Source organism: Gorilla gorilla, chromosome 11 (genome assembly GCF_029281585.2).
Source record: "Gorilla gorilla gorilla isolate KB3781 chromosome 11, NHGRI_mGorGor1-v2.1_pri, whole genome shotgun sequence".
NCBI classification, from domain to species: Eukaryota; Metazoa; Chordata; class Mammalia; order Primates; family Hominidae; genus Gorilla; species Gorilla gorilla.
This window is the reverse complement of record NC_073235.2, coordinates 96,758,285-96,781,661: the sequence shown is the minus strand read 5'-3', so window position 1 is coordinate 96,781,661 and position 23,377 is coordinate 96,758,285. Positions and strand designations below refer to the sequence as shown.

Here is a 23,377-nt window from a genome sequence, read left to right as displayed (position 1 = left end):
AAAACTCACTGTTCTACTATTTTCCAGTGGGCTTAAAGACCAAATAAGTACACTTATGGTGTTGATAGTGACATCAATGACAAGAGTTTTGTTCAATCTCTCAAAATTGAGAAAATGACCAAAAGAGGGGAATTGCTAAAGTGAACTACATATGGCCTGAGAAGGATCTCATACTTCTATATTTGAGTGGGTGAACGCAACCTAACTTAATAGGTAGACAAAATTGAAAACCTAACTAACTTAGGAGTAGCACCTGTAACAATAGCTGAGTCTTGGCCAATCCCAGCAGCCACATTTCAACCAGTCATACCCTGCTGAAACTGTGTTCCAATAAGGCAAATGCCAACCTGTAACCAATCCAGCCATTCCTGTACCTCACTTCCAATTTCTGTACATCACTTTACTTTTTTTGTCTATAAATTTGTTCTGACCATGACGCACCCCTAGAGTCTCTGAATCTGCTGTGATTCTGGGGGATGTCCGATTCATAAATCGTTTATTGCTCAATTAAACTCCAATTCGGCTGAAGTTTTTCTTTTAACAAAAGAAATTAAAACATGAAAATCGGTGATATCTAAACACACTCATTTCCAATGTGTTTTCTTTATTGTTAACAAGTTGGTATGGCTCATTATCAGAGCCTATGGTACTAAAGAGTAGAAAAGCTTCCTGGAGAAATTGACAGTCTGATTAAAAAGATATCAGGAAGAACTCCTTGTTAAAAAAAATAGGGTATCTATTCCTTGTTAAAAAAAAAAAGGGTATCTATTATTCAGTCTTAAAAGTAGAATACTTATTTCTTTGGTTGTGTGATTACTATTTATTGTACAAAATGCAAATTCTCTGAAAGAGTTGGCACTTTTAGGCATAGGGATAAATTTTTTTCTTTCTTTGTCTTTTTCGTTTTGTTTTTTTTCCTTACCACTGCCTTTGGACTCAGTCTGTGATCTAGTTCTTTGATAGTTGGTGACATGTCAAAAAAATGCCAAGACTTTTTGGGAATTTTCAGCTATAAGAATCATTGTTATGTTCAATTCAAACTGGGCTCCCACTGGTGAGCCTCTTATCAATCATATCCAAGGTAATACACCTTCAGCCTTTTTCTCCAAGGCTGCCCTTGTCCCTGCAGGCAGCCTTTTTTGACGTGCACTTTCAACAACTTAAGTTTGATTTCCTTTGGCGATATCCATTTACCCAGGGTCAACTCAAGCTTTCTCTCTAACAAATAAAAAAATTCCTTGCCAACCTGCCACTAGAATTTCCTGAAAAACTAATTGGCAATTTATATGACTTTTTTTCCCCACCATCCCTGCTGAAATGCAACCTACCGGAACTGGGAAGGTGATAACAAAATGCATGTGTTCGATCATATTTTTTTAGCATTTCTTCAGCATTATGTATTACCAGCAGTCGCCTTATGATTTTATACCTTAATCCTTATATATCAAAATTTCTTAGAGAACAAATGTGATACGAAAGATGATATTATTAACATCGTATAAGTTGCATATGAGCCAATACTTCTTTCTCTTTCCATATATTCTTTATGATGCCCAAAATCTGTACAAATAGTACAGGACCAATGGAAATTAGCATCTAAAACCTAGAGTCCTTAAGCCAGAAGAGTAGGTTTCAAAATTTAAACTTTTGATGATTTTATAAATGCACCAATATTCTTGAAAACTTTATATATTTTATGAAAACTTGGCATTATATTGATGATTATCATTAACACATAGCAAGATATCTGCTATACATAGAAATGTAAGAAATGTATTTGAGTAACTTGGTTTGTAAATACCTTTTAAAAATGAATATCTTAAGAAGACTTAACACTATATATTAAAACAAAGAGACACAGTTTTATAATCTATGAATTATTCAGCCACCAGCTTGGTTGGCAGTCTTTCTCAAGTAACAGTATAGCTTCATACTTAGAGAAAGATTAATGACTGAAATCTATTAAAAACTATTGAAGTGTCTGTAAATAATTGTCCATTTGGAGGTACCACCATATTTCCAAAATGACTGAGTTTACAAGTTGGATTGACAATACAGTACTTCTTATTTAAAACAACTATGTGATCTTATATTATGAAATAATTATTTTCTGTTTAAAAATATAAGTTAATTTCATTAGGGTAGAAAAACAGAATGAGAAGAAAGTACAAATATGTTTGAATGAATATATAAATGAATATATAGATAGATTCAAAGCTTTCTGAGGAATATAGTTAGACTTTAAAAAATATCAAATGTGCCTATTTTCTGGAGTTGAATTGTAGCAAATGAATCATATAAAGCGGATCACACTCTAATCAAAATAACAATGTATGCAGTTGGTCCTAAAGTAATTGTGCTTTTTGCCATTAGAAGTAATAGCAAAAACCATGTACTTTACTTTTGCACCAAACTAATAGCTGCTAGTACTTTTGTTAGTAATTTTAATTATTTACATTTTCCTTTTGATTTTTCTTAATGCTGGTCATATCATTTACTAAAGATATGTACTAGTTCAGTTAATGTTTCTTTAGGGGATAAAAAATAGAAAGTGGGTTTATAGTCAAATATCTGAACAAAATTAGTATTTTTTCGATATTCTTCCAGAAAATTACATGGATTCAAGCAAGATTATATATGAAAGTAGGATATCCATAAATCAGTAAAAAATCATTTTTCTTACCTGCTTTTTTGTGAGTAACTACATTTTTATTTTTCTAGTGTAGATCATTGCAGATGAAACATCACATCATTGACAAGAGTTTAAAGCTTTAACATTGTACCAGGGAAGAAAAACAGCATTTCAATCCTGGAAATGAAATAGTTCAATAATTTACAGAGTGCTAAAAATTTCTGTTATCAAACATTATATCATCAAAGTCAGTAAGTAAAAATATAAGTATAGTCCCTCCACTTCACCTAAAATACGCATGAAAATGACCTGTGGTACACCTTTTAAATCTACTCTTTTTAAATATAATATTAAAAAAAAGTCAACTTACTAACAAATTACAAAAAACATTTTCTCTCTCTATAGTTTAAAAATGTTTTATCTAATAATTGTATCATCTCAAACTTCCCATACTTTGACAACTACCATAGTCTTTCTTTTATTACATATATTTTGCCCATTCAACTGGAATTTACATTTTTTTATGAAGAGGTTCTTTTATAATGCACATTTTTAAAAAACAATTAATGGAAAATACATATAAAACAATTAAAACAAAAATAATATTGTAAGTAAATATACATAGTGATCAGTTTTCCCTTGTGTGTCAGGTTTGGAAACACTTTCATCAGTCTGAATAACATTAACATTCTTAATTAATTTTTCTACATATAATTGAATAACACAAGTTAGCAAAATTAAGCTTACTTTTATTAGGAAAATAAAGAAAAGCATATGACAAATAATCACTGGGTCGATTTCTCTGAGATTACATATAGAGACGTCAATTTGAAAACTCATAACATTGACATGTAGAATTTGCAATATCACAGTCAAAACCAAATATTTACTAAACACAATCCATTTAAGAAACCAGGCCCAAATACTCAATAAGCCCACGAACAGTGAAGTCATAAGCACTGCCACAGATACAAGGCTAAAAGTAAAAGGCTAAGAATGTCAATCAAAAGGTAATTTAATCTTTAGCCACTCTTTGCTCTGAGTCTTAGCAATGCAAGGCCCACTCCAAAGGTAAAACTAGCGAGTAAAATTTCTACCGTTTTGGCTTTTTGTGGGGAACCTAGGTGTGGTGCCAGCCTTCAACTGGATCAATATCTCTTACCATATATAAAAATTAACTCAAGATGGACTGAAGAATTAAATGTAAGACCTAAAACTACAAAAATCCCAGAGAAAAAAAATGAAACAAACTTTTCTGGACGTTGGCCTAGGCAAAAAATTTATGACTAAGTCCTCGATAGCAAATTCAAGAAAACAAAAAATATGCAGATAGGGCCTAATTAAACTAAAAAGTTTCTGCACAGCAAAAGAAATAATCAGCAAACTACACAGATAATATTAGGATAACATTTTCTTTCACTGTGTGCATCCAGCAAGGGCTAATATTCAGAATCTACAAGGAACTCGAACAACTAAAGAAAAACACGAATAACCTTATTAAAAAGTGAATAAAGGACATGAACAAACATTTCTCAATAGAATACAAATAAATGGCCAACGAACATGAAAAGAAATTCTCCACATTACTAATCATTAGAGACGTGAAAATTTAAACCACAATAAGACACCATCTCACACCACTCAGAATGTTCATTGTTAAAAACTCAATGTTGGCAAAAATGCTGAGAAAAAGGAACCCTCATACACTGTTGGTGGGATGAAAATACAACCTCTTTGGAAAACAATATGGAGATTTCTTGAATAACTGAAAAGACAACTAGTGTTTGATCCAACAGTCCCATTACTGAATATCTACCCAAAGGGAAAGAAATCTTATGAAAAAAATGCCTGCACTCAAATATTTATCACAGTACTATTCACAATAGCAAAGTCATGGAATCAACCTGTGTTCATCAACAGATGATTGGACTTAGAAAAAATATGAAACATGAACACAAATGCACCATGGAATACTATGTAACCCTAAAAGAGAAATCACGTCATTTGCAGCAACATGGATAGAGCTGGAGGCCATTTCTCTAAGTGAAATAACTCAGAAACAGAAAGTCAAATCCCTTCTTAGAAGTAGGAGCTTAACAATGGGTACACATGAACATACAGAAGGGCATAACAGACATTGAAGACTCCAAAAGGTGGAAGGGTGGAAGTGGGGGTGAGGGTTGAATAATTACCTATTGGGTACAATATTCACTATTTAGGTGATGGTTATATTAAAAGCCCAGACTTCACCACTACACAATGTGTCCATGTAACAAAACTACACTTGCACCTCCTAAATCTGTATATATATATTTAAAGCCTCAAATGATTCCTTTAGCCTGATAGTCACATTCATGTATGGTCAGTTTCCTCCTCACTGAATATAGGCCTCACCTATGTAACTTATAGTAGTAGATTGTAAACATTATAGTGTGTGACTTCCAAGTTGAAAACATTCAAGACATTTTATTACTACTTTTATCTTGCTCCCTTTTGGAGCACTCACTCCTGTGGACACCAAGACTATGATTTGGATATCCCAGCAGTCTATGGAACTATAGAACAATCCATATGTCAAGGGACCATGGCCTCTTTCCCACAGGAAGTACAGACTTGCCAGTCATGTGAGTGAACAATCCTGGAGCTGAATCTTCCAGCCCCATTAAGCCTTAAAATGACAGCATATCTTGCTAATACCTTGGCTATAAAACCTTGAGAAGTCCTGAGCAAGAACTAACCAACTAACTGCCTCCCAAATTTCTGAGCAATATAAATTGTGTGAGATGATAAACACTTTTTATTATTTAAGCCCCTATGTTTTGGAATAACTTTATACAGCAGAGAATATTAATACACTAAGTTATCTCTCATCTCACTTTTCCACACGATACATTATTTTTTCATTCTCCATCATAGAACAAATGAGATAAGAATTGGGAGAATGCTAGTGAGTGGATGTGGATGGGGGAAGTCATTTATTGACTTCATTTATAAAACATTCTAGGCAATAAACATAGACATCAAGGTCCATGGCAACTTTACATGATGAAAAATGAAAGTTACTGCACTTTATCAGTTATAATAGTGAGAATAGTGGGATAAATAAAAGGTTCTACCTCAGTTGAAGAGGAGCTCATCAGATGAATATACCTATCAGACTCAATAAGTTGGAATGCATGTGATCTTCTTCAGTTATCCTTTGGGAAAAAGGACTTGATGGACAAGATCAAGGACCACCACACAACCTGTTTTTGGCAAAAATATGGATGGGACTAAATCCCTCCTAATCAAAGAAGAAAGAAAATAGGCCAAATAAAAATGCTGTGGACAACAAGCATTATAAACTTTTCCTGAAAATAAAATCTAACTTTTGTTCTACAGCTGGCAAAAAAAAAAGTTTGCCAGCTGTAGAACAAAAGTTAGATTTCTTATACACTTACTCAAACAATACTAAATGCCATAAGACAGGTGAATACCATTCACACTATTTTTGAAAAGATTACAGAGGGGTCAAGAAAGTACACTCAGCCATAATGTATTTTTTAAGGAAAGTCAGAGAAATACATACATACTTTAGGGACTCAAATAATTCAGGTCACCTACTTGAAATCAATACATAAATACATACACTAGTAAAATGAGCGAGTAAAAAATGCAAGAACTGAAAGGCTGTAATGTAAAAGTTCAAGAAATGAGCATTATAATCACAGATATAAATGTGAGTTAAAATTATTTTTAGAACTGGAGAAACAAAAATGATGATACATGATAAACAACCATTCTTTGAAGAAACAATATACAGTGAAAATCACATTTTAAAAATCTGTCTTTAAATCACAAGATTATATTATTGAACTGAATCAACATGGAAAATTCAGTGGTGGAAAGAAAAATGGTATAATTTTTTGAAGTCCGCATGAGCATCTATCACTGTCATAAAAACAACAAACGAGACAGTGAGGAAATGAGAAAACAATGGTTAAATTGATTAATAAAATGTTTGTTCTGTATTGCCTATGTGGGAAGATAATTTCTTATACTTAATATATGTTTTCTAAGTTAATTTCAGAGAGTAAGTTCCTCTTGTTTACCAACACCCATTGTTTGACTTTTCAGTGCCAATTTGCTATTAAATGTTTGTACATTGAATATAAATTTTTGCTAATCCTCCTCTTTGGAAGGTTGTGCCACAGGGTACTTATAATACCAATTGTCTCCAATCACTAAGTGTACATGTATGTATGAAGATAAGCCCCAAATTTCAAATTCCCAAAGTAGATTAAATCACTTATTAAAGATTGGCTTTGGAGTTAATTTGTAATGTGATGGCTATCAAATTGATGAGCAGTCTCTTTTAGGAATAAATTGACATATTGCCTATTCCCCAAATCTTCTTCTTCTGTTTAAAATTCCCTGGGTGAAATAATGCCTGTCCACAATTCTCCAGATCAGTTTGAATTTTGAATATTCTTTTTCTAGTGATTTATTCTTTTGTATTAAAAATAAAAATATTCTTCCAGATACTAATACTTTAAATCTAGGCTATGAGTCATTTACACCTTAATGTTATATTGCTGAAAAAACTCAACACTCTCCCAATTGATGGCTGAGATTGTTATTAATACTTTGGAAGAATGGGCATTTTCACTAAATAGGACTTGGGAAAAACACTATGAAACACAGAGTGAATGTGGAAGTGAAAGCACTGTTGGTGCCAATGAACAGCCAAATAATAGTAAGAACACAATGAAACTGTGAAACTGTATTTTTGTTTTGTTTTGTTTTTTTGCCAGACTGGAAGCATCTCAGCATTATGAATTGGTGTATTCCTAGCAAAGAGCACAGTTGTGGCGCACTGTACTTAACAGGTACCAAGGACATATTTTGTTTCCATAGCTGCAAATTATTGAAACGTAATTCTTTGAAAAGAAGCATAGAGAAATGATCTATGAAATGGTCAAAGAAATTCCCTTTATACCTCTTTATTTTGTCATTTTTGTAAGTTGGGATACATTGAACATAAGCCTTGGAGGGTGATTACTTATAGAAGTATAGACAGACTTTGCATTTCCTCTAGAGCTTCACTTTGGCACTCACCACTAAAATTTATTTCATGTTAAAAGTGTATTCAGAAGATTTTTAAATAGTTGTATTTAGCAATCACAATGTTATGTAACATTTATTTGAGTAAATCTTTATGACAGATTTATTAAGAGTGTGACTATAAGCAAGCACAATTTCAGTGACAGATATAGTCACGCTGTATGAGAAATTAGTTTAAAAAGAACTACCTGTGCAATATTTTCTTCAGGTTTTTCTTCCTGAATATCTCTTTTCAATATCTTCTTGATATTTTTACTTTATACATCATTGATCTAATGTTGCTCATGAAGCAAGCTATCACATTTTTAGTTTGGATGAGTTTATGAGACACAAACTTGTTGAAAGCAAAGCTGAAGACTTGTACTAACAAACACTTCATTATTCTACCAACAAATAATTCTACTTAAATTATTTTTATAAAAAAGAAGTCTGAGGCACAGTTGTTATAGGCAGGAGAATAATAACTTGAAAGTAGCATACATGTCTCAAATTTTGTTTATATATATTTATGACATATAGTTATATGCTTTGTATATTAATTATTGAATATATATAGATACATAAACTCTTTGAAGGCCATTTAGTCCAGATTTCTCAAACTGCACATAGAACAGCCTAAGTAGATGCACGTGGTTATGGTTCTGTATCAATCTCTATTTTTAGAAAAAAATGAATTATATAATCTAAATAATTAATTAGAGTAAATCGGTGGTTATTGATTAGTTTACTTATCCCCTTGGTATATTAATCACTAACAGCTTTGGTGGTTTTAATCATAACGTGGTTTTTAAGTATCTTTATTTATAGTCATGTGTTATGTATTAAAGACATTTTTTAAAACAGGAAGCTTAAACAAAACTAAACTGAATAATAAAATTGATTAGACTTCCGCATTCTGTTAGGATTTAATAAGTCATTACTATAGCAACACTGCCACTAAAAAAGCTTAAAAGCAAACAAACTATATGACTTCTGAGTATGCAGGAGTTTATGGCATAGAACTTGGCATACTGACTTAAAAATCTAGAACTTTGAACAGTGTATATACACAACTGTTTTTAGGCATTGAAACAATAAGCAGTGTGAAACTGTGGTCCCTGAGAGAAGGAAAACAAATTAGATAATTCTAGTAATCCTTCTGGTTTTTGGTCAGGAGAAAAATGTTGGACCATGAAAAATAGGTGGGAACACAATGGAGATTGTTCTGGGTTAGGAAGACAGAGGAAAAGGCTGCTTAAATTTATGAGGCAGAGTACTGAAAACAAGTGAATTACACAAAAAACAACAATAAAAAAGAATTCTTCAGATATCTACACACATGCTCTCTTGACTCTTTTCTAAATGTTAATATGTACATGTGTTAGGTGAAATTATATGAATGAGTAAAGACCAACTGCCAGGAAACTACAGATTGAAGAATTCTTGGAACACACACAGAGCCCAGAGATGCTCAAATTCCATTTAACCAGAGAGATCTTGATAACCAGTGAGTGATCATTTGCGTGTCCAGGAAGGTCAATCTTAGAATTAAGTGTAAATTAGCATTGGTATATATTAGACCCACCATAATAAAAAATAAAGCAAACCTCAAGTAATCAATTTATCTGGAAGTAACTTAATTTTTTGCCAAAACAAATTTCAAATTCCTGAAAGGCAGACAACAAAATCTACATGCTCTATCAACATAATATGCAATGTTAGTATGCAATAAAACAAACTAGACGTGAAAAACAAACCACAAGAGAGTTGACAAATATCTTTAAAGGACAGAAATGAGAAAATAACCGAGGATTATATACTTATCACAAATATCTTTGAAAAACTAAATTTTAATTAAAATATTTAAGAAAAACCAAAGATGAGAAAATCATTGCCAGCAGATATTTTCAATAATAAATGGCATAGGAAGTCCTTCAAATTAAAGATAAATGATACCAGAAGCAAACAATGATTTCATAAAGTAATGGAGAGTGCCATAATTAATAAATATGTTGGCAGAGATTAAAACTGTTTCTTCACTTTTAATGCTTTCAAAAAACAATGGACTGTTTTTTATATATATATGTATATATATACAAACACACACACATACACACACAAATATATATATACACATATATATACACATATGTATATAACAGATATATATATAGTATTTGGGGCTAACACATATGTAAAAGTAAAATACGTTACAAAAAAGTATCAAAAATATAAAAGAAAATGTGAATTTCTGTTTTTTATACAAAAAGTGGTTTCATATTATTTTAAAGTAGATGTGGTAAGTAAAAATATTTATTGTGCTGGGCGCAGTGGCTCACTCCAGTAATCCCAGCACTTTGGGAGGCTGAGGCAGGTGGATCACGAGGTCAGTATATCAAGACCATCCCGGCTAACATGGTGAAACCTTGTTTCTATTAAAAATACAGAAAATTAGCCATGCGTGGTGGCAGGCGCCTGTAGTCCCAGCTACTCAGGAGGCTGAGGCAGGAGAATGTCATGAACCCGGGAGGTGGAGCTTGCAGTGAGCCAAGATCGCGCCACTGCACTCCAGCCTGGGCAACAGAGCGAGACTCCATCTCAAAAATAAAATAAAATAAAATAAATATTTTATATTATATTATAAAAAATATATAAAATTTATATATATTTATATATATAAATATATAAAATCTATATATATAAATATATAAAATTTATATATAATATATAAAATATATATATAAAATATATATATTATATTATATTACTACATATATATAGTAGACTTCAGAACAGCAAGACACAAACTTGCATACTCACAAATTAGAGTTTTAGCTAATTTAAAAATGGAGATTAAGTGGAATTTCTAAAAATAACCAATAAACAGAAAACAAAGAGATAAAAGAAACACCAAATGAGTAAAATAGAAAACAAATGTGATGTTAGAATTATCCCAACTAAACTAAAAATTATGTGAAATATAAATGGCCAAAACATGCTAATTAAAAGGTAGATATTGTATGATAAAATGTAAGAAAAAATACCTAACTAAATTGTGTCTAAAGGAAATACATATTTCCTGTGAAGACAGATGTAGCAGAGATATATGAGGAAAAAAAGATATATCATCCAAACAGTGACGTTAAGAAAGCTAATGTACATGTACTTAATTCAGACCTTCAAAATAAATGAAACAACAACAAAAAGAAAGACAAATCTGAAAAGCACAAATAGACAGATTCAAAATAATATTTGGAGATTTTAACTTTCTTAGCTCAAAAATTTCTAGAATAGGTAGAAGATAATGAGGAAGAGTAGAGAAAACTTAAAACCTTCAACCTACTTACCTAGTTGACAACCAATATCCTCATTTTATATTGATAAGTTTGCCATCACTAAGTTCCTCTGGCATCATGGTGTCAAAGTCAATATCCCCCCAGTCTGCTATTTCTTTTATTTCTGTTGAATTTCAGTTTCACTTTCAACATTGCCATTTTTGTTTATTTGTTGTACTTTTACATCTACTGGTCAATTCCACCTTTGATTTTTCACTTTTCAAAATCTCACATAAGTGTATCACTGAAAGATAAAGAGGCAATATCACTCCATGATTTCATTGGCATGTATTAACTGAGTAACGTGAAGTGAACAATCAGCAGCAGACTGAAAAAAATGACATGACTGGTCACTGATTATAATGTACATCTGTTGCTTATGTTGTGATTTGATGATCTAGAGGTGAAATTTGAACCATATTTTGGAGGCACTGGTGTCATATAACTAAACCCACAGTAACAGATATCCAGGCCTATCATAAGCTTGAAAATCAAGCTAATTTCTGCAAATATTTAGCAAACTATATCTTAAGTACAAAAAGAATAGAAAAGAAATTGTAAAGTTTACTAAGTAGTTTAATTTTTGAAATAATTTTGAAGATGATATTTTTAAATCTATCTTATATATACGTTTAAATAAGTAAATATGTTGATGTTATTAGAAACAGGAAATCAGTATGAGCAAAAATAAATATATAATAAATTACAAAATCCAATAAATTAGGAAAATCTTTGTTGCAAATATAAGTATATAAAACAATATGATTCATAATTTCAAAATATAATCCCTAGCTATCTCCACTGAAAAGACCTAGAAGCAATGCCATATCCAGCACCAAAATCTTAGTTACTAAATACAGTTTTCCAATAAAAGAAGCCAGGGATCTTTGAAAAAAAAATGTTAGCCGTAGATCTAAGGCAGTGAAAATACAAGGTAAGCCATAATGTCATTGGCCAGAAAGCAAGGGAATGCTCGAAGACCAAATGATGCATGTTGAAAGGACAGAAGGAAAGCTAACTAAATGCAGGCAAACTGGATTACTGTCAAATTCTGTGGATAAACAGTGTTTTTGGAAAGTTCCAAAATATTACTCCCTTGTTTATTTGCAATTTTCAAAAACAAAACCAAACTTTATCTAGTAGAAATGAAAACTTTAACCAAGTGAGACAGAGAGAGTTTTCACACAGGTACTGATGACTGAGCCTTCTCAGGGTAAATGCCATTAAAGAGTAAAGCCTGGTAGCTTTACAGGCTTCATTATCTGCCCTACATGCTGTTAGGGAAAAGCTGAGTGTTGGGAAAAAAGCTGAGGCAGGGCTTGCATGCCTGACACAATGTAAAAGAGTCTTGGAACACGTCCAGGGTCCAGGGTCTAAAACCCCTCAAGGCCTTTGGAACACCAAGCTCTCTGCCAAAGGGCGGAAGGCTGCCCTGCCACACCACAATCTAAGCCCAGGGCATAAAACCCCTCGTGGCTTGGATGGAATCCAGGGCTCAGGGCATAAAACCACTCATGGCCTCTGGAATGTGTCTAGACTTGATAGCTCCTTGCTTCTGGCACTCCCAGGCTTGTGGATTGATTGTGTCTTAAACCAGAATAACATGTGTCCCATTATCTCAAGTAGCAGAACATGTTCCATATGCTTCAAAGAAAATGCTAAACTGTCACAGCTGTAGATCACGCACTTGATGCACCGCTTTCTTTCAACCCCCACATCCTTACCACCTGCTTCTTTGTTTGATCACCAAAAAATAGTGTGGGCTTCCAGAGCTCCGGGCCTTTGCAGCCTCCATAATAGCGTTGGCCCCCTGGTCCCACTTTACACCTTAACTTGTCTTATCTCATTCCTTTGACTCTGCCAGACTTCGTAGCCCCCACGGTCTGGTGTCAGGTCTGATCACCCCAACACATGCTTTGTAAATTTTTCTACCAGTATTTTATTTTCAATTTTTATTTTACATTCAGGAGGTACATATGCAGTTTTGTTACATGGGTATATTGCATGATGCTGAGTTTTGGAGTATAGATGATCCAGTCACCCAGGTAGCAAGCGTAGTACCCAATAGGTAGTTTTTCAGCTCATTCCCTTCTCCCTCCCTCTCCCATCTAGTAATCTGCCCACTGTCTATTGTTCCCATCTTTATGTCCATGTGTGCTCAATGTTTGGTTCCCACCGATAAGTGACAACATGCAGTATTTGGTTTTCTGTTTCTGCAGTAATTTGCTGAGGATAATGGCCTCCAGCTGCATCCATGTTGCTGCAAATAACATAATTTTGTTCTTTTTTATGGATATGTAGTATTCCAAGGTGTACATGTACCACATTTTTATCCAGTCCACAGTTGACGGGTAGCTAGGTTGATTCCATGGCTTCCTATTGTGAATAACACTGCAATGAACGTACACATGCATATGTCTTGTTGGTAGAATGATTTATTTCTCTCTTTGTGTATATACCTAGTAATGGAATTGCTAGGTGGAATGGTAGCTCTGTACTAAGTTATTTGAGAGATCAGCAAACTGCTGTCCATGATGGCTGAACTAATTTACATTCCCACCAACAGTGTATAAGGCTTTCCTTTTCTCCACAACCTCACCAGCATCTGTTATTTTTTAACATTTTTAACAGCAGCCATCTGAGTGATATGAGATGATATCTGTCATTTTGATTTGCATTTCTCTGATAATTAATGATAATGTTTTCTCTCAGTTCCTGACGTGACATGCTCCTTCACATCTCAGTGATATTGACCTTTGTGTTACATTTTCTGGGACATCTCTTCTCTCTTGCTTCCACTCCTAAATTCACCTTCTCACTCAGGTCACATACCCCCATGCTAGTTAATTTATTTTAATCTTTTAAGACAACAAAATTAAACTTCCTCAAATAAGTTTTCTTATAGGTCAGGTCAGGGCATTTTGTCATATGCTCTAGTCATATCCTTCTTCTTTCTGATTATTATCACAATTTTGATTACGTATCTTAATGCCCCCTCAAAGTGTTCAACATTCATTTTTGCACTAGCACATACGCTCTAAAAGGGAAGACAGCATGTATATTTTGTTTATTACTCTGTCCTCACATAATAGAACAGTCACATATACATAGAAGGTACTCAAAAATATTTTAATGGACTAACATAGGGACAAGTATAGGTAAAAATTTAATTTAAAAAATAATTTTGCCTTCCCATGTTTCACCTTATATAATTAATAAATATGCAAGTTGCCTTCAATTTTAAACCAAAAAATTTTCTAACAAACATTTAACTAACAGCTCTCCTTTTCTTTTGCAGAGTCATTGAGAGTAATACTGTGAAGTTCAGGATAGAGAAGAGATCAATTATAAATCCCCAAATGAGGCAAGCATCCAATAGAGGATTATTCCAACTGGTAAAATTCTGATGTGTTTGTTTATCTTCTTAATACCTTTAAACATACAGTGTGAAGGTTTGTTGATTGTATTGATCATAGAGCATCCTGTGGAGTTTTGTGTTACTCCCTTCCAAATAATAGGCTCACCTTGAAAATGTAAAGGTCAAAACAAGGTAAAGGTTCCAACTTCTTGACTGACAAGCATTTATTTCTTTCATGAGATTAAGATTCTTCTAAGTCATTGTCACTGATTTTCTTCTGCCAAAAGCTATATATCTTTCCCAAAAAACCTATAGCAATTAAATGAAAATAAAGAAGAGAAATAAATCAAATCAAACCATAAGAGAATTGTCAAGGTAATCGCCTTCTTTTGATAGAATATTGTATCCTATCGTATATTTGTTCTAAGGATTTTTCCCACCAGATGTTCATATTTTCTAACATCCAAAATGCAATTATTAAACTGGTTTCTGCAAAGTGACATACAATTGTATAAGAAAATCTTTTAAACATTGATTACGTCAGTTTCCTCTCAAAGAATTTCTAGAATGTGATTGTGATGTATTTTTAGATATCATTTGCAAGATCTAGAGTTGCTAATCAATGAGTATAAAGTTGCAGTTTTACATGTATAAGCTCTAGAGACCTAATGTATGACATTAGACTTGTAGTTAAGAAGAGGTAATGTACACTTAAAAATCTGTTAAAAGGGTAGATCTCATGTTAAGTGTTCTTAACACAATTAAATAAAAATAGTAATAAAAGAACTTGCATTGGATTTGCTCAGGGAAACCTAACTAAATATCTCTTTTATTTATATATTGAAGTTGAAATTAAAAATATATAAATAAATAAAACAAAATAAACATAAACAATAAAAACCAGACATGGAAGCTAATTTTAATCATAGATCTACATAGGGGTACAACACTATTTATTGTTTGTTTTAGTTTTTGTTTTCTAAGATCTGTCATAAAAGTCTACACATTCTAATTACCAATCTAAATAGAATGATATATTCATATGACAGGTTTCTGTGTTCAGAGCAGGCAAGAATGTGGCTAACTTCCAAAATGAATTATACATCAATATTATCTTGATGACTGTCATTATGTGGAACATATGCTTATATGATTACAAAGTTGGAAATGTAATTTAAATTAAAAGTACCTATAATAATATGCAGCTTATTGTATTACAAAGGGGCTGATTTAAGTGGTTACTTAAAAGATACATAAACATTTTAAAAACAAATATTTTTAAATAGCATCTAATTTAGAAATTCACTGTACTTACTGAAGTAGAATCTGACATTAAAATAAATTAAATTGTACATTAGCCAAGGTAATTGTCTTTCAGACAAAGGTGGCTAAAGGTTTAAAGAATAAAACAATCAAACATTTTAAAATTTTTTCTATACCCTTGTGTATGCAATTTGGCAGAATAGTCCTTTTTTTCTCTCTGAACTGGAAAATGTTGAGATTTGCCTTTAGAGACTTATTTAAAGTTAAAATATTTGTGCTGACTAAATTATACAAAGAATGATCTGTCATTCTTTAATGTTGCAACAATGTCAACAAATTTTTTTACTATAAATTTAAGGCTATGTTATGTGAAACTGTATTAAAATTAACCCAGTAACTTTATATGAGTCACCCTCATTTCCGCATAATGTTACCAGGCCTAATTTGATCCTACTTGTATTCATTCATTCATTTATTCATTCATTCTTCCTGCACAACAAATTTCTTTCAGAACTCCTCAAAACAGCCTATATAGGTGTCTAATCTAAATTCAAAGTTTGAATTTAATTAAATTTGGACAAAAATTTACATTAACAAATAGTGGCAAATTTATGCTAATCTTCATTTACAAATTTCTCCATTAAATTATAGATAAGCTGTTTTCCATTGAGAAACAGGAAAATTTCAGATTCCCAGATGATCAGTTGAACCCATGCATTTAACCCTATTATTTGCTAATAGCTCATTAAAAAATAAACACACACACACACACACACATTGTTCTTTTTATATATACACATTGTAGATGGTTAGATAGGTAGATAAATGGATGGAGAGAGAGAAAGAGAGAAAGAGAGAGAGAGATAGACAGATAGATAAAACAAATTCTACTGCCCTTCCATAAGCCATATGGTGGTAAATAACTATAATCAGATAGACCTATGTTAGGATACCAGCTCTACCAAATAAGAGCCATGCCATCTGGAACAAGATGACTAATTTCTGTAGCCCAAGCTTCCCAAACTATAAATATAGTATTAAAGTACCTTCCTCATTGGGCTCTTGAGACATTACATAGGATATAGAAGCAAAAATAAAATAAAATACAGCATGGTACCTGGTGCATACTAATGAAACTCTGTATAGGCATGGGCAAAGACTTCATGTCTAAAACACCAAAAGCAATGGCAACAAAAGCCGAAATTTACAAATGGGATCTAATTAAACTAAAGAGCTTCTGCACAGCAAAAGAAACTATCATCAGCGTGAACAGGCAACCTACAGAATGGAAGAAATTTTTGCAACCTATCCACCTGACAAAGGGCTAATATCCAGAATCTACTTAAGACTCTACAAAGAACTTAAACAATTTACAATAAAAAAACAACCCCATCAAAAAGTGGGCAAAGGATATGAATAGACATTTATCAAAAGAAGACATTTATGCAGCCAACAAACATATGAAAAAATGCTCATCATCACCAGTCATTAAAGAAATGCAAACCAAAACCACAATGAGATACCATCTCATGCCAGTTAGAATGGTGATCATTAAAAAGTCAGGAAATAACAGATGCTGGAGAGGATGTGGAGAAATAGGAACACTTTTACACTGTTGGTGGGGGTGTAAATTAGTTCAACCATTGTGGAAGACAGTGTGGTGATTCCTCAAGGATCTAGAACTAGAAATAACATTTGACCCAGCAATCCCATTACTGGGCATATACCCAAAGGATTATAAATCATTCTACTATAAAGACACATGCACACGTATGTTTATTGCAGCACAATAGCAAAGATTTGGAACCAACCCAAATGTCCATCAGTAATAGACTGGATAAAGAAAATGTGGCACATATACATGATGGAATACTATGCAGCCATAAAAAAGGATGAGTTCATGTCCCTTGCAGGGACATGGATGAAGCTAGAAACCATCATTCTCAGCAAACTATCACAAGAACAGAAAACCAAACACTGCATGTTCTCACTCATAAGTGGGAGTTGAACAATGAGGACACGTGAACATAGGGAGTGGAACATCACACACCAGGGCCTGTCAGGGGGTGGGGGACAAGGGGAGGGATAACATTAGGAGAAATACCTAATGTAGATGACAGGTTGATGGGTACAGCAAACCACCATGGCACATGTATACCTATGTAACAAAACTGCACACTCTCCACATGTACCCCAGAACTTAAAGTATATAAATAAAGAAGTGTAGTATAGTAGATGATGATAAATATAACATAAGACAATATGGAAAATATGAGGAAAGAAGAGCTATAATTCAAAAGAGACACAAGAAGGGAAACTTTGAGAATGAACTGGGTAATTTTTCAGCTAAAACCCAGGACAATGTCTAATCTCACAGCAGCAGAATATGGCACAAAGATGTACCATGAAGCAATCTTATTTATCACATAATGTTCACTTAGTAAATTGGAGAAATTTCCTTTCTCAGCTCTGAATATAGTAAAAATTCATATACATAAAGAAGAGATTCCAAGCTGAGATAAAGCAAAGGCCTCCCTTTAAAACTCGAAGGGAGTTGACCCAAAACATTGAATACAATTTAAAATATCCTAATTAGAATTATCAAGATGTAAAACAAAAGAATTAATGAGAAATTGAGTTCAAGAAACCAGAACATGGTATAGAGGTAGAGAAAAAAAAAATCTCAAAACCATTTATGTAAAATTAAAACATCTACAGACAGACACACACACACATACACACACACAAAATTGCATATTGTCTCATATTTAGAGGCACTAAATTGTAGATGGAATATTACTTAAAAAGACATTAATTATAATTTTGCTCTTTGAATGTTTATAGTAAGAAGACCCAAAATAAATAAGTTTAAATGAAAATTATACTACATAGAAGACATTTCTAGAAATTTTTATGTGAACTAGAATTTGGATATTAAAAGAACAAGCTGGATAATCATTAATCCATTAGAAAAAATTCCTATGCTGAAATATGTCTTACTCAAGATTGAAATGTATTACTAAAGCTGAAATGTACACATAGATATACAGAAGACAATTCCTGGTAATATTTACATATTAAGGGATAACATTAAAATCAGATAGCTCCAAAGTAAAATTTGATAATCTACCAATATGAGATTCAGAATAGGTTAAGATTTTTTTTATCAGCAAATCAAATGTTAGAGAACAATAAAACAATTCACAAGGTTTTGAGAGAAAAATGAATGGATGTTCTTGAACTGTTGTATAAATTATATCAAAATGTATCCAATTTTGAACGTGGAAAGGTTTAGAAATAAAATTTGTCAGTTACTCTGCTGTGTAACAAGACATTCTGCCATATTTACTGGCAAAACAATAGACAGTTTGTTGCTCATGAATCTGTGTGGATCTGCTGGGTTGTCCTCTGGTATTTCCTAGGTTCCTTCCTGCATCTGTGGTTGTCTTCAGGTGGGCTAAGCATTTCTGCTGTTCTTGGTAAGGTATGATATTATTTCTGGAACTGGAGCTAGTAGAAACTGAGCTGAATAGGTTCAGTTCCACATTGTCTTGCAGGCTCCAGAAAGTTAAACCAGCCTTGTTCATAAGGCAAATGCAGAGGTTACAAGTGAGAGAATGGAAGCAGACAATGTCCCTTAAGGCTTATTTTTAGAACTGGCATAACTCACATCTAAAGCAATATATTACCAAACAGGTCACAAGGACAGCCCAGATTCAGTAGTTAGGGAAAAAACAACACTCTTGTAAAGTGCAGATATAAAAGAAAGGGGTAAAGAATTGTAGCTATTTTAGTATCCACCAAATAATATTGAAATAAAAATTTAAAATACTGCAGAAATTGAAAAAAAATTCTTGAAAGAATAATAATTTGAAAGGACCAACTCATTATGTATATTGGATTTTGATGATTTGTTTATGTGTCAGTGTGGCTAGGCTGTGGTATCCAGGTTTTGGTCAAATGTTATTCTAGATGGTTCTAAGAAAGTATTTTTTAGATAGGATTAATATTTAAATCAGTAGAAGTTGAGTAAAGTAGATTACTCTTCATATGGTGGGTAGGCCTTATCCAAACAATTGAAGCGCTTAATAGAAAAAGACTGATCTCCCCAGAAGAAGACAGTATTATGGCAGCAGGCTTTTTTGGACTTGAACTGAAACTCTGCCCTGGGTATCCAGCCTGCTGGCTTACCCTAAAGATTTTGATCTTGCTAAGTCTCCATAATTGCATGAGCCAATTTCTATAATTTCCTTCTCTCTAATGTATGACAGATTTTAAGAAAGCTCAATAATCATTTAAAATACATATATATAATATTTTTATATATTATGTAGATGGGAATGGGAGAGAGAGAGAAAGGGAATGAGAGAGAGAGGTATATCCTGTTATATCTGTTTTCTGGAAAACTAATATCCAGGTTTTAAAAATATTTACTTTATATATTCTGGTTATTAATCCCTTGTCAGGTGGGTAATTTGCAAATATTTTCTCCCACTCTGTGTTAAAAAAAATTTACAATTTAGTGTTGACACATTATGTAATTTTATTTTATTATTCTCATTTAAAATTAGAAATCTTATTTTATGTGTAGTTTTATAATTATTGTTTTTTTCTATGAATTCTTAAGATCATGTCTTATCCATATATGTCAACATAAGCAATTCCACATATCTACTCTGATTATTATTTGTGAATTCATAACATAAACACTATTTGATAATTTTGTGTTTTTCCTTTTATGTTATATATTTTTTCTTTCATTTTTGGTTTACATCTAATAATTTTACATATGTATGACATCCATGTGATGTTGTGATATATACAAATACAATGTGTAATAATCAAATCAGAGTGATTAGCATATTTATCACCTTAAATAGTTATCATTTATTTGTGTTGGTAAGATTCAAAGTCCTCTCTTCTAGCTATTGAAAATAGACAATAAATTAGTTAATTATATTAATATTACAGTACTACGGAACACTAGAATTTATTCCTCCTATCTAGCTATAATTTTGTTTTCATTAAGCAAACCCTTTCTAACCTCCCTTCTCCCTAATCTTCTTAGCCTCTAAGAACCACAATTATATTCTCTACTATGAGTTCAGCGTTTTTTAGCTCCCACATATGAGTGAGAATCTGTGGTATTTATTTTTCTGTGCCTGACTTATTTCACTTAACATAATGCCCTCCTGGGTCACTCATGTCGCCATGAATGGCAGGATTTTATTGTTTTAAGAATAAATAGTATTCCATTGTGTATAATACTATTGTGGTATATATCACATTTTCTTTATACATTAATCTGTTGATGAACTTTAGGCAATGCTTCATGGCTTTTATCATTTTAGGTGAAAAGTGAACTGCTAATCTTATGGTGATTAGTTTGTAAATAAATGATTGCTTTAATTTCTTTCAACGTATTCTCTATATCTAGCTGGCAACATTTCACTAGGATGTGTATGGGTGTTGATCTGCATTTTTTCTACTTGATGTTAACTGAACTTCTTGTACATGTAGATTAATTTTTTAAATCATATTTGGAAAGTTTAGCCCATTCGTTCTTCAAATATTTTTCTACTCTCCATCTCTGTCTTTTGCTCTCTCTCCTTATTTTTCCCCCCTTCCTTTCTTCTTGTACTCCAATATGTGTATCTTGCTGCCCTTAATGATATTACACATTTCTTTGAGGGTCTATTCACTTTTCTTCATTCTTTTTTCTCTGTGTTCTTCAGATTACATAATGTCTACCAATCTTGCCTCAAATTTATTGATTTATTTTTATTCTTGTTACGATATACTTTTAAGGTCTTCTAGTGAATCCTTCTATTCAGTTATTGTACTTTTTAACCTAGAATTTCAATTAGGCCTTGTTTATTATTTCTATATCTTTATTAATATTATTTATTTCATATGTTTTTGTACATATATGGACATAAATGAATGTATAATTAATTGCTTAACTGTGTTGTGAAAGAATTCACAGAAAGTGATGTACAATGGAATGTACATTTTCTTTATTCATTTTTGGATACTTTGGTTGATTCCATATCTTTGCTATTGTGAATACTGTTTCAATAAATATGGGAGTGGTATCCCTTTGATATACTGATTTATTTTTCTTTGGATAAATACCCAGTAGCGGGATTGCTGGATCTCGTGGTAGTTATATTTTACTTTTTGGAAAATTCTATAAACTGTTTTCCATAGTGGCTGTACTCATTTACATTCCTTTTAATAGTGTATAAAAGTTCTCCTTTCTCCAAATCCTCAGGAACAACTGCTGTTTTTTGCCTTTAAAAAAAAACATATTTTTTTTCTGGGTACATAATAGGTGTATATATTTATGGGATATAAAGGATATTTTGATATAGGCACACAATGTGTAATAATTGTACCAGGGTAAATGGGGTATCCATCACCTCAAGAATTTATCCTTTGTATTACAAACAATTCAATATACTTTTAGTTATTTAAAAATATACAATAAATTATTATTGACTATAGTCACCCTTTTATGCTATCAAATACTAGATCTTAGTCATTCTTTTTGTTACCACTAACCATCCACACTTCCCTCCCACCCCCTACCTACCCTTCACAGCCTCTAGTAATCATCATTTTACTCTCTATCTTCATGAGTTTGATTATCTTAATTTTTAGCTCCCACAAATAAGTGAGAACATGTGGTTTATCTTTCTGTGCCTGACATTTTTAAGTTAACATAATTACCTCCAGTTCCATCCATGTTGTTGCAAATGACAGGATCTCATTGTTTTATGACTGAATAGGACTCCATTGCATATATGTACATCTTCTTTACCTTTTCACCTGTTGATGTGCACTTGGGTTGCTTCCAATCTTCAATATTGTACATAGTGCTGCAAAAAAATGTGGAAGTGCAGGAATCTCTGATATACTGGTTTCCTTTCTTTTGGGTATATACCTAGCAGTGGGATTGCTGGATAATATGGTAGTTCTATTTTTGAGGAACCTCCAAACTGTTCTTCATAGTAGTTGCACAAATATACATTTCCCCCAACAGTGTATGAGGGTTCACTTTTCTCCATATCTTTCTAGCATTTCTTATTGTATGTCATTTGGATAAAAGTCATTTTAACTGGGATGAGATGATATCTTATTGTAGTTTTGATTTGCATTTCTCTGATGATCAGTGGTGTTGAGCATATTTTTATATGTTTTCCACTTGTGCGTCATCTTTTGAAACACATCTAATCAGACCTTTTGCCCATTTTTAAATTAGATGATTAGATTTTTTTCTTACAGAGTTGTTTGAGCTCCTTATATATCTTTGTTATTAATTCTTTGTTGGATAGATAATTGTAAATACTTACTCCCATTTTGTGGATTGTCTTTTCACTGTGTTGATTGTTTCCTTTGCTGTGCAGAAGCTTTTTAACTTGATGTGACTCCATGTGCCCATTTTTGCTTTGGTTTCCTGTGCTTGCGGGTATTACTCAAGAAATTTTTTGCCCAGACCAATGTCCTTGAGAATTTTCTCAATGTTTTCTTGTAGTATTTTAACAGTTTGAGGTCTTAGAATTAAGACTTTAATTCATTTTGATTTGATTTTTGTATATGGTGAGAGAGAGTGGTCTAGTTTCATTCTTCTGCATGTGGATATCCAGTTTTCCCAGCAACATTTATTGAAGAGACTCTCCTTTCCTCAGTGTATGTTTTTGACAT

General features: G+C 32.5%; 1 long non-coding RNA gene across 1 annotated transcript in view; it reads right to left on the bottom strand.

The window, feature by feature from the left end:
- Positions 1 to 23,377, bottom strand: part of LOC109025921 (uncharacterized) — a 110,861-nt gene that overhangs the window by 39,709 nt on the left and 47,775 nt on the right. The window contains exon 2 of the long non-coding RNA XR_008677407.1: positions 2,684 to 2,809. This is a non-coding gene — a long non-coding RNA (uncharacterized lncRNA). The remainder of the gene's footprint in view (positions 1 to 2,683; positions 2,810 to 23,377) is intronic.